Here is a 13,743-nt window from a genome sequence, read left to right as displayed (position 1 = left end):
ATGTTTTAATCAGTATCTAATCACCTCTAAGACAGGAGCATTCAAATATCTGATGCTACGTGATTTTACTAATTTGCCTTCACAATATAACTATTTTATCTTATTGACCGCTATTAGGCACATAGTATGCTCTCGGTCAACCTTCATCACGGCCTCATCTAAGCAAAGGACAGGTACCCCATCAACGACGTTAGATAGACTATTTTGTTTGATATCACAATCAAACTGATTTTGTTGGTCCACAATGTGACGAACGCCTATTTTCACTCGGATCAACTTCCACTAGAACTTTATAACATATATTTGTGTTCCAATCAGTAGAAGTACTGACAAGCATTTTTGTTCCTACCGCACCACAGGGAGAGATGAATCCTTTCTTGTGGACGTAAGGAACATCCATTCACGCAAATTGCGTAATACTTTTCTTTTCGCCGAAATTCTGTAGAATATCTTTACGCCAATTTTCTTGAGTTTCGAGGAGCCGTGTAGAAACCTAGCCGGGGCGTTTCCCGCCTGTCCTCTGCAATAGCTGCAAACTTGGTTAACTTGTTTGTCTCTCAATTCTGAAGCTTCGCTGTCTTCGGAATTGGTTCAAATGGCTCTGAGCACTATGGGACTCAACTGCTGAGGTCATAAGTCCCCTAGAACTTAGAACTACTTAAACCTAACTAACCTAAGGACATCACACACATCCATGCCCGAAGCAGGATTCGAACCTGCGACCGTAGCGGTCGCGCGGTTCCAGACTGAAGCGCCTAGAACCGCTCAGCCACACCGGCCGGCTGAAGCATAGCAGAAAATAACTTATTCAGGATGGCAGTGTCTGTATTGTTCACCGTCTGTGTATATCTTAAAGACATTGCCTTAGACTAATGAAACACTGGGCTATACGAACACTGTTTATCTGTATTTAATGTCAGCGAAAGGCAAAACAACGAGAATTACAATGTTTCTACCTCTGCGGGAATCACTGAAATATGTGGACTATGCCACATAGAGGACATGACAAGTAGAAGTTTGGGTCGGTCTGGAGGTCGTGCGTGGGTAGCCAAAGTGGGTCAGTTCCTGCTCGTGCACCGAGCAGGACGGTTGTTTATTCCCATTTTCCCATGACACCGCAGCGTCGTGAGTACTTGGAAAGCTCTTCTTCAGTATCGTTTCTCTCTTCGCGTGTATCAAATCGTCGTTTGGTGTGTAGCCTCAATTTTTGTGAGTTAGTCTGCCAGCACGGAGTATTCGACTCCATAATGTTGAACACTGTTTCAGATTAACATACCGAGTCCACCAGAACAATGTTTACACACTTTAAGAAACTAAAACTATTACTTATGTTTTTATTTTACATTTAATAATTGGTCATACATGTTGTACAACATTCAGATACACATATGGTTGCTATAAATGTTCAAAATGTTCACCGTTGGCGGCTATACACATAAAAGAAAGACGAGCGGTCGCTGCAACTACGTCAGTCAGTGTTGCAGTGGAGATGGCTGCACTTATCGCTGGAATCTCCTGGCGAAGTTACTTCAGCCTGAGTGGCTTACGTCGATACACGTAATCATTCACAGTTCCCCACAAGTAAAAGTTCATAGCTGTTAAATCTGGCGATCGTGATGGGAACTCAATGGGCCACAGAAAATTGTCATCCAGGAAAGCTCGTACGGCTAGGTGGTAGTGTGGTGGCGCCCCGTCCTGTTGGTAGAAGACCTCTTCTTCAGCTCCATAAAGTGCACATATTCCTGGCAAAATTGATGTGCATAACATTTCCAGGTACACCTCTCCGGTGACAGTATCATCAAAGAAAATGGGTCCTAGTAAGTCCCTTTGAAGTGTGAACCCCTGAGCGGTTCATCGACATAAACATGCGGATTTTCCGGTGCCTAGTACGCACTGTTATGGCGATTCACAGTTCCATTAAGTTTCAATTGTGCCTCGCCACTCCAGTCTACCTTCGTCAAAAATTGTCCGTCATCAGTTACCATTTGCTGATACCATTCGCACAATTGCATTCGGCGATTAGGATCGTCATCATTAATCGCGTGCAGTAATCGTGGAATGTAAACTTTCCACATAACAGATTTCAGAATTTTTCGTACACTTGTACAGCTAACCCCCACTTCACGTGCACATTGCGCAGCAGACTTCTGTGGAGAATTAAGAAACGCTTCCAGCACAAGAGCTGACGAAGCAGGACTTGCAGCTGTACGTTGTCTTCATGACCCTCCTTTGTGAATATCACAAATCTTTCCATGAATTCAAATTTGTCAATGATGCCATTAATTGTTAGGCGGGTTGGCGGTTCCGTTTCAAAATCCCATCTGCACTGACATTGCACTTCAATGGCATTATCAAACTTGAAAAACCACTTCACAAAAAATTTTCGTTGCTCGAAAGTCAAGCGTGCTCCAACCATCTTGTTTTCTCAATACCATGATGGTAGTATAACATCGGTTGAGCCAAGGACAATACTACAATACACTCGTAAATCAAATTGAACGACAATATCGATATCTCGAGTATATACGTTTTTCTGGCGGACTCTGTAGTGTAAGTTTAGATTTGGCGAATTCATGTTTTCCGTGTAGCCTGCATCTTTGGAGATTCATGACTAGCGCATTGAAATCTTTCATTCAACGTCTCTTCAGGTTGATATTGCGAATTTTGACTCTGGTTGGTTGGTTGGGGAAGGAGACCAGACAGCGTGGTCATCGGTCTCATCGGATTAGGGAAGGATGGGGAAGGAAGTCGGCCGTGCCCTTTCAGAGGAACCATCCCGGCATTTGCCTGGAGTGATTTAGGGAAATCACGGAAAACCTAAATCAGGATGGCCGGACGCGGGATTGAACCGTCGTCCTCCCGAATGCGAGTCCAGTGTCGAACCACCGCGCCACCTCGCTCGGTTTTTGACTCTGATATCTATGTCATTATCGTTACGCATATTTATCTCCTACATGCAGTTAGGTGGTTTTTGACATCTTCGAGGTGTCTGGTATTATGCTGGATATCAGCGTCCATCTTGCTCGATATTTCGTTGGTATAACTTGTTATCTTCATTAAGTGCTACCGGAGATTCCTCCTCGTTTGGAACAGGTCCTTTATTTATACCTGCTGCCTTCCCCCGTCCATGGTCGGTTCCTCTGAAGTACGCGCGCACTCGACCGTTCTTAGACCATTGTCTTCAGAGCTCCATTCCCATGTGCTGTGTAGTGACAGTTACTGGCTTGGACTCTGGGCCGCAGAGCAAGCACCTTGTCACTCCCAGATAGCTTAGCACCAGAAATGGAGCATCTGCGGTTAGTCTTCTCCCAGAATGGATACACAGCCAAAGAGTTTCAAATGGCGCATCAACTAGCCACCCTGCCATACGATACAAAAGAATGTCAAGATGGAGAAAAGGCTATTGAATATCTGCTATATGTTGGGTCTATTTCCGACAAGATCAGCAGGATTCTCGAGAAGCACAACATCGTATGTTCCGTCCATCTAGAAAGGTCAGAGCACTGCTAGGGAATTTGAGAGATTACCTACAACCTCGGAAACCACGTATTTACCAGATTGCTTGACAATGTCAACGATTTACATTGGCCAAACAAGCAAAACGGACGACATCAGATGTAAAGATTTTCGAAATTCTGAAGAAACAAGAGTACGCTACGGGGAAACACAAGTGATTCAAACAGATACAAGAACCATTATGGATAATAAAGACTGGAAGACAATGAACGAACTACTCAGATTAAAAATGTCGTAAGACCGGGTTGCAGTCAATCGCCCCTACTATTAAATGTATACATATAAATCCTAATGTCCGAAATAAAAGTAAGGTTGAAGAGCGGGAATAAAATTTACGGTATAGGATACCAATGACAAGATTTTATGATGACATTGCTACGCTAGGGGAGGAAGAATTGCTGGCTCTGTTAAATGTAGTGAACAGTCTAAAGAACACTTAGTACGAACTGAGAGTACACCTGGAAAATATTAACGCAGTGAGAAGGGACAGAAACCAGAATAGCGATAAACTTACCATAAATATTTGTTAGGATTTCTAACACCTGGAAAGCAAAGTAACCTGCGACAGACGACACAAGGAGGACATAAAAGGCGGACGAGTACAGGCAAAGAGGGAACTCCTGGCCAAGAGACGTCTGCTGCTAACAAAGTTATGTCCTTATTTGAGGAAGAAATTTCTGAGAGTGTATTGTATAGTTGTAAATCGTGGTCGATGGAAAAATCAGACTAAAAGAGAATCGAAGCGTTTGAGATATGGTGCTACAGAAAAATGTTGAAAGTAAGGTGGACTGATAAGATAAAGAATGAGTGGGTTTTTCACAGAAACAGAGAAGAAATGAATATATGGAAAACACTGAGTGGAAGAAGGGACAGGAAGACAGGACATGTGGTAAGGCCTCAGAGAGTAACCTTGATGGCTCTGGAGGGAAATGTACAGGGTCAAAACTGTACGGAAAAAACAGAGACTGGAATACATCCGGCAGATAAGGGAGGCCATATGATACAAGTGCTACTTTTAAATTATGAGGTTGGAGCAGGACAGGAATTCATGGAGGGCCACATCAAACCTGTCATAAGACTGATGATTTGTAAAACAAAAAAGAACATACTGCATCTGGCGTTGATGTCGGAAAAAATTCTGGACAGAGTCCATGTTTCCTGTACGGTAACAAATGTGATATTTGAAATGGGAGCTGCTTTTGACTGATGTTGCAGAGGTCCGAATTGAACCTTATTAACAGCGTGGGAAATAATAATACTGTTGTGGGTCCCACAGTTTGAAAGTACGCTTTCTGTTTGACGCCACATGTCATACAATTTCAATTTGACCTCACGAAGCCGAGGGGCTCCGTTGCAGACCTAACAGTCAGAGAAAAAGTTAGCTTAGTTACTGGGAATGGAAGCTTGGTCCTCTGTCTTACAGGCAATAACAGTAACCCGTAGGCGACTTTATTTTTAACTGAATGCCGTAATTGTGCTCTATTACAATGTATTGTAGAGCTGTACAAATTCTGAAGCTAATGCACTGAGAAATAATATATATATCATTTTAAAAAACCAAATCTGTGTTTCATTTCTTCTTCTGCAACATACTGGTACTATCTGTGCCAGTTATATGCATTGTTTTAATTCTTTTGAGCAGTAATTTAGAGGAATTGCGAAGAAAAGTTTTAACAATTGCCATAAAATATTTGTTTCCCTCTTGTAATATATATAATGCGCGTGTATTATAAGGAAGTGCACATGAGACATTCATGTTTTTGACAAAAATAATTTGTTTCAATTTGTTGTAGATAAAAGTGATGGGTTGACATTTTTGGTAAATACAGAATAAAATAATAAAATTCTTCATGAAACAAAAAAACCTATCATTTCCTACTCTTTAATTGTGAAAAGAGGTCATAGTCGTACGAAACAATACTTAGTTACTGTGCAGGGTGATTCAGGTGCCCCACCTTCCGGTTTTAAGTAAGTCACAAATCTTCAAAAACTACGCTAAATTTCATACAAAACACTCCAAGGGAGCGTGGTAATATGAACATTTTGTATTTGAAGGAGTTGTGGGTTGCAAAAACACCACAGGTAGGTGCAGTAGAACCGCCCTGTATACACAGATAGGCCAAAACATTATCATCACTGCCCATCCCGACGCTGAGTGCCGCCTGATGGCGATACGGGTACATCACGTGTTAACAAAAGTAAGTCAGCGGAGCAGACGCGGACTGGGGAAATACATTGAGATAAGAAAATTTGACGAAGGGTAGATTATTATAACGCAGAAATAGTGAATGAATATCATGACAACGACGAAGCTGATCGAATGTTTGCGTACTATTGTCGTGAGCTTCTGCTGAAAGAGGCATGGCAGTGAACCTACCACTAGGCGCTAAATGATTGGACGTCCCCGACTCTTCACAGAACGTGGGTTTCGGAGGCTTGTCTGTTATGTAAAGTAGGATAGATGGTGATTTGTGGCATTTCTGCAGAAGGAGCATAATCCTGGCGCATGTACAAGTGTTCCTGAGCAAACCGTTCATCGTACAGTATTGAACATTGAACTCAGGAGCAGGTCACCCATACGTGTTCACAGGTTTACTCGACGACATCGCCAGTTATGATTGCAGTTGGTACAGGACCATCGGGATTCGACCGTCGGTCAACGGAAGCGTGTTTGCTCTTAGGGTGAATAACATATGTGCTACACTAGGTCCATGGTCATCTCCACAAACGCCATCATCGAACCTCCTGCGTCCCTTCATACTTGATGTCTTCCCCGACGGCGATGTCTTTCAGCACTAGAATTGTCCGTGTCTCGGGGCCAGGACCTTGCTACAGTGGTTTTAGGAGCATCCTAGTGAACTCACGTTGATGCTTCGGAGACAAAATTCTAGTGATGTAAATCCTGCCGAACCAATCCGGTTCGCTATCGGACGACATCACCGCGTACGCTATTCATTTAATGCCGCATACCTCCACAAACCTTCCAACAAACTGTCGGATCACTGATGCGCAAAATCAGTGATGTATTTAGTTCCAAAGACGCACAAACAAGCTATTAAGCCGGTGATCATAATGTTTTGGCTCTCCAGTGTATATAACCTAACAACATGTCGCATTTTGATCTATTTTCTTTGTAGTTTTTCATGATTATCCCATCTGCCTTGATTTAGTTCTTGAATTTAAAGCCGCGTCTGAGGCAGCCTGAAATGAGAGTAGAGTAAAATCACTGATAAAATGACATGGAATAAGACGATTTAACGAATGGAAATAACTTCCGCCATTAGCAGGATAATATAATTTTGGTATATAACAGAATAATGGACGAAAACTAATGTCGTATAAAATACAGGAGAGGGAAGTCCAAGCATAATAAAAGCCTACACGCAGGAGAGACGGAGATCAGTGTCTGTACGATGTCGCTGATCGGCTGCACTTTCTTGGTTGTGGAGATAAATATTTGTCCACTTACGGTGTTTTTCTAGTACATGAGTACCACGACGAGCGTGTGACGGGTAAATATCGGAAAATTTTATCGGTGACGCATACGATAATCACATTGTATGGCGAGCAATACCTAGTTAATGAACATAACAAATATTTGTGTTACATTAAGGTAAAACGATTCAGGGATCCACGTACAATAAATGTATCACTTGTCTTGTTCAAAGGTCTAACACTCTCAGATGTACTGCCAAATGCTACCTGCCCATTGAAAGTCAAACATTAATATAGTGTTTCAATGTATTTGGTTCTTTCCTGGCAAAAGCTTCGCGTAATTTGATCACAGTTCTTAAAACTGATGGTTCTTTGTTCAGCTGAGGCAATCTCCCACGCCACTACCAAAGAAAGGGCTGATAGGATGCGAAGATTAAAGCTCAGCCACACAAATATTTTTATTCCATTAACGTTAAATTCCAGACCACAGTAAAGAGCATATACCAATTCTAATGCTTTCAGACGAAAGGTCACAGTTATCTGAGACAATTTATGTAATCGCAGTCCCGACTTCGAGGCCGAGGTCGAAGCTTCGCCCACATCTAGGGAACTAGTCTCCAGATTCCTCCACTATCTCCGTCAAAGTGTGTAGTATGAGTGAGTGAAAGGCGTTTTCTTCATTTTTTTCAAACGTGTACCTATGTAAATCTGTTGTTAAAATACAGGGTTAATTGTGATAAATGTAAATAGCTTGCAGAAATATTTGGTACAGCACTCAGTACAGTGTAACTTCAAGTTTTATGTACAGATGTTCAGTGTGGTTATCTTCCATAACATGACGAATATCCCATCTGTAATCAGTTTCCTGCCAAATATTATGAAACAAGTCTGCACATATGACGGCAACTGTTTGTGATATCCGTTGTCGCAATTCTTCGGCGTTTCCCGGACGCGGGGGAACAAACACTCCGCCCTTAACGCGACCCCATACAGGGAAATCCATTGGCGTTAAAAGAGGCGATCATGATAACCGAGGTGTTGTTACACCACGTCTATTTCAATATTGCACATTCTTATGGAGATACACGGCAACTTCACGACGATTATGTAGTGGCGCGCCATCTTGCTGGAAAATAAATTCCGAGTCCGTATTTTGTTGTAATTGAGGCATTAGAATATTTTCAAGCATGTCCAAGTACAATAAACGAGTTACAGTTGATTGGCCAAGAAAGAAACGACCATAAATCTTGTTACAGCTCACAGCGCAGAAAACATTTACTTTAGGCGAGTCCCGTATGTGTTCGATTACGTGACGTGGTTTCTGCTCCCCTCAATCCGAACGTTATGTCAGTTCACTTTGCTGCACGTATGGAAGGTGGCTTTGTCAATGACTGTAATTACATTAAGAAAATAATCTTCAGTCTGTATGTTCTTAAACATTTCTATACAAAACCCAGCTAGCGTTCCTTTGTCAATTTCTCTTTAAGTTTGCAATAATTCCAATTTGTTGGGTTTGAATAATGCGCGTTTCCGTAATACCTTCCACGCTGCAATACTAGATATATTCAATTCTAAGCTGGCACATCTCTTTGATTTACCCGGACGGCGTATGGAAGACGGCCTAAATCTTTCAGTTGCTGAGTCAGAGACTACTGGTCGACACTAACCCAGCGGCTTGGGCGAAACACAGCCAGTCTCCGTGAAATGATTGTATCAGTTAATGACAGTATGTCTGTGAGTGGTGGTCCGCTATATTTGGTCAGTCTCCGAACTGTAGTAGCGGATTGGGATTCGTGAAACTATGAATAACATTGCGCACGTTCTGCACCGTTATACGACTTTTCTGGTAACTTAGTCGCTCCCACCTAGTGGGAACGTGTGGGACTAACAGTGTTCGGGGGGAATAAAACTTGAAATTATATACTACATCAGTTCTGCATCAAAAATTTCTGTAAGCTATTTACTCTTTTCACAGTTACAGGCTTCTTTCGTTTAATGGGACCTCATTTATAAACACACTGCATATTGCAGCCGCTAAGGATTTACACAGGAGATGATTTTGTGCTATGTTCACAGTTCAGCTTTAGGTTTAGAACTAATAAACCATGATCATCATAATCTTAAATTTTGCTGCGGTAGTGTATTCAATTAACTCTATTGGAATGGTACAAATCCGTTAACTAATTCACGAGCAGACGTAGTAGTTTCAACAACTAACACTAAATTTTCGCTTAAGTTCAATTCAACAGAAATTCAGCCAGAATTCAATTCTTTAAGGATTCAAATTGATATAATGCGTTCGGTTAAGGATAACGCCGTAGTTCTGGATATAGGAACTTCTTGGTATAACAACTGTATCACCTCCAAAATACAGGTACACTCTTTATTTGTTTATTATTAATAAACCACAGCTAGTTACATATACTCCTGGTTTGATTTTGGGTTGAGTGTCGTTCGAATTGTTTTGGTGCTTTAACATGCTGAGATCTACTGGACTTTAAGGACAAAATTCTGTTTTACCTTCCGAACAACAGTCTAGTACTAATTCAGTTAAATCCTCCAATAAAATTATGATGTTTAGAAAAATGTTATTCCCCAATTCTGAACACGTAGTTTCTTTTAACAGATCTCAAAACCATTCGTTACATATGAACTTAATTCGTAGTGAGATGAAACCGTCCCTCTGAGAGTCGTATCAAGCATTGTACGTTTGAGCGCTCACTCATATTGAAACAACCTACTGTTCAGAATTAGTGACGCTATTTCAAATGTTACTATCGGTGCTCTTAGTTTAAGAACAGCTCAATAATGTAGCCAAAATTATTCCTTGGGCGGCGTGGTGTCATCCAGATCAGTTCATGTATACTCTACTATTAACTGAATGGTAAGTAGAGGCATCATCGACCATGATTTAAACTGTTATTTCTTATGGGCTAACCTACGCACTTACTTCAAATTAACTGGAACTAATTCTCTAATAAATGAGGCTGAATTAACTGTTACTGTTTCTGTATCCACTTCTAGTTGGAAGTATAGTTACGAACCGTACAAGATTCATGTCTATCGTATGATGTCGCAACAGGACAGAATTCACGTACAGTATCAACTTAGGTTTTATTGACTGATCAACTAATCGGTAAGGATCTAAGGAGTTTTTTATCTCTCAATGAACACAATCTGCCTATGCGTAAACTTGGTAGTAAGTCAATTTGTCGACTATCGGCAGTATTGTTAGACAGCGTAGCATCCATTTGTGAAAAAGAATTGTTTATGAATAAGCCTCTGTGAGATGAATATCCCACAATCTTAAGGCATTTTTATCAGCCATTTGTTAAACAATGTTCCGATGGTATAGTTTACTCCATCAATTCAAGCCTCGACGTGTCGTGTTCGTGTAACAATTTTGATACACCGGAACTGCTTTCACACTCGCATGTAATGACAGTGGATTAATTGTAAATCCTATCCACTGTGCTCTATTTGAAATGCACTCTTGTTGCCAACTACTTTCCACGCAGATGGAAACTTTCATTAATTTAAATGTTATCAGTTTAATACAATGAATCACATATACTATCATACGCAAGTCATTCTCTGTCTAGTTTGCCCAAAGATGACTTCATTGTGGTTATCGAGTAAAAATTGTTGACTAACTGCATTGAGTTAAAGCAGCAAACAGGATTAGGACTTCTGGACTTGCTGCATTTTGCCTTACGTATATAGCATACGGCTTACACCAAATAGAATGTTCCCTCATCTATACAAGCTGTTACTGTGACTAAACATGAAATAAACGTAGCAACGGATTATGATGTCGCAGCTGGTGCAACAAATTCTTTACATCCTTCTGGTCGTCGACAGTAATCTCTCTTAGCTCCTCTTTTTTTCTTTTTTTTTTGGGGGGGGGGGGGGGGGGGGCGTGATTGTAAGGATTAAAGGCATGCCCGCAGCGTGGCTCTCACCATCTCGGAAACGCTGACCAGCTACTTGGGTCGTTACTGGTCGACGCCCGCTGCACAAAGCCCTGGCAGCCGGGTGCTGGGCACCTGCACGTGGTATACTATTATCGGAAAAGCTGTTTAACGAGGATCGGACGAAAGATCAGTTTTTCTCGACACACACTGGTCATTCTCGATACATTCATAGTGAAGGGACACAGTAATATCAGATTGGAGTACCTTCCATGTTAGTGTAACCTGTATTTGGGGATAAGCTGGTGCGTACTTCTCCTCCTCGAGGAACCAATGTCCACATTGCCTGTAACTAGCACGTGGTATCCTCAGTCGAGGATAACACAATACGACAGCACTTAAATCAGTTCTTGTTTGTAAATTTAGACCTAAATTCATTCTAGCGCTTTGACCTAAGGCAACTGTGTCCCACAGAGTTGTGGTTTGTTTTCGAAGGTCCCCGTAATAAGTTAATAAGGTTAAGTTCATAGGATGAACAGCAGCCATTAGCTGTAAAGTTGAGGCGGGTTTCTACACAACGTAGTTTGTTTCCTGTACGTAAGTTCAGGTACCGACAGCAGGCGTGCACATAGCTAACGTTCAAAATTAAATAATTTTGCATTCATCGCGGAGCTTTAACCGGTAATTAACGGCTAGCTGTTCGTCGTCTTAGATACTGGGATTATTCATGCGCCTCGTGTGATCAATACTCATAGAAGCAGAATTTCACCGGGGCGAGTGTAAAGCAAAAGCCGTGCAAGCCTTGAAACACCTTCGCCCCAAGTAAAGGGAACTGTTGTGTGATTGTACTACCGTAGGGATTTCTGCGAATCACGTATGTAGAAAAGTCACGCAATCTTACAAGGTTTATTTTTCAGAATTGATCAACCACTACTTTACTGTCCAATCTCTGAAAACAATGATAAAAGAATAGTGTTTACATATTGATACTATGCACGAAATTGGAACACAACAAACATGGCTTGGAATATGTAACAATATCAATCGATAATATTTGTGTGTATGGTATTCATTAATGGAAAACATCGATCCTATAATTTGTTGTTCCTATGGAAAAACTGTTTGAAAAGGGGTCACAGATCATGTGTAGCGCAGGCAACGTTTACGACGAACACCCGTTACTTACTCGACTGAAATGTTTTCCCATTCGTGTTGCCAAACGCTACAGAACTACACGAATCATGCCGGTCACGTGTGGCCCGCCGGACAAAAGCTCTCGTTAACGGGAGCTTTCACGCCTGCGCCGAAGTTGTAAAGCAGTCGCCGAATGTACCATCAGGACAGCGTTCTTACCCTAAACGCCAAGAGGGGTGTGCAGTCAATTACTGTGAAATACCTTCCTGTCCTTATACCGAGCTCCATAATTTTTCATTCACGTTCCTCGTCTCTTTCCTTTCCTGGAACAGACACTCTCACAGACAACAGACGGCAGTGAAATGTACTTTTAATCCGTCTGTGGTTCACTCATTCAGTGAAGACTGGATGTAATGGCCTACAGATTTTGTAACGCGGTGCTTTTTAGCCAGGTGCTCTCTCTCAGAAAAATACAGTCATCCAGAGCGAGTGCATAAGATCTTCCTACGTTTAGGAGGCTATTTCGTAGGGACAGAAGAAGAAAGAGGAAAAAATCATGCTTCTGTTTCCATGATGCAGAGAAGAGTTGAAGATTGAAGATGTACTTTCATTAGTTTAATCCAGTACAGATTTCATACTTATATGCTATGGGTAACAATCGTGTACATGACATTGTTCAGTGATGCTACATGAACTGAAAACCGGTGGAAAATACATTCACTAAACTCGAGTATGACGATCCAGCTATCTATCGTTCTGGTTTCATCACAAAAAAGACGTTGTAGAAAATACTACAGAAAATAGATTCAGTTATCTAGACGTAGCAAAGTAATAACTGTTCATTAAAACATGAAAGTATCAGGCCTTCGGAAGAGAAGAATAGTGATTTTCACATGGTTGCCGGCACGTTCCAGGTACACTGCGCAACAAAATTAAAGGATAACCTTTTTCGTAGCCCCATAATTATCTCCCACTGCGACGCAGAAGTTTGAAATTTGGTTCAATGACCATTGCGCCACCCTCGGGCTCTATGAACCTCCAAACAGCAGGGTGTCGCACATACGAAAAACAGGCTACAGCTCACTTTACAAGTGTCCTGTAATGCGGATTAATGATGTCACGTTAGTACAAAATTTTACCAAAATTCTGCTCAACGTCAATGTGGAAGTGTCACTCAAATACGAAGGTCGTCACACCCTCTGTTTCACACATATTTCCCCTTCGCTTGACGCATTTGCGATGCAGGTCAGAACCGCGTCGACCAGAGCTGAAATTACACAGTTTTCTTGTAGTTGACCGATGAAAACATTTCAGTCACACCGAAGCTCACAATCGACAAGAAAAGGTTGAGAGGGTGGCGTTAAGGGCACGACTGAAACCATCCCTTTTCTTGGGGCGTTGATTTCCAAGCATTTAACAGTCGAAAAAACTGTTCCCACTGCTTTTTGCAACATGGCGAGTTCATTGACTGCCTTGGCCACTGTTGACACAGCCTGAAGTTTCAGCCCTCCTCTAAGGAATTTGTGGGACAGCATCCCCATTGAACATGTTCACATCCCTTTTGAGGGCAGCGGGACTGCGGTTATTTCTCTCTGGAACAGGCTGGAACCACTAGGAAGTGTTCAAAACCATTCGACGAAATTTGAACGTGATCAGAAGCAGCAAAGGATGTCAACGCATTTTCAGCCTTCTTTTTTCGCTCACTTCTGTTGTATGATCAGGGAGCGGATATGTGGGGTGCCATGTT

Source organism: Schistocerca americana, chromosome 7 (genome assembly GCF_021461395.2).
Source record: "Schistocerca americana isolate TAMUIC-IGC-003095 chromosome 7, iqSchAmer2.1, whole genome shotgun sequence".
Classification (NCBI taxonomy): domain Eukaryota; kingdom Metazoa; phylum Arthropoda; class Insecta; order Orthoptera; family Acrididae; genus Schistocerca; species Schistocerca americana.
The sequence above is the reverse complement of the archived record's forward strand: the minus strand, read 5'-3'. Positions refer to the sequence as shown.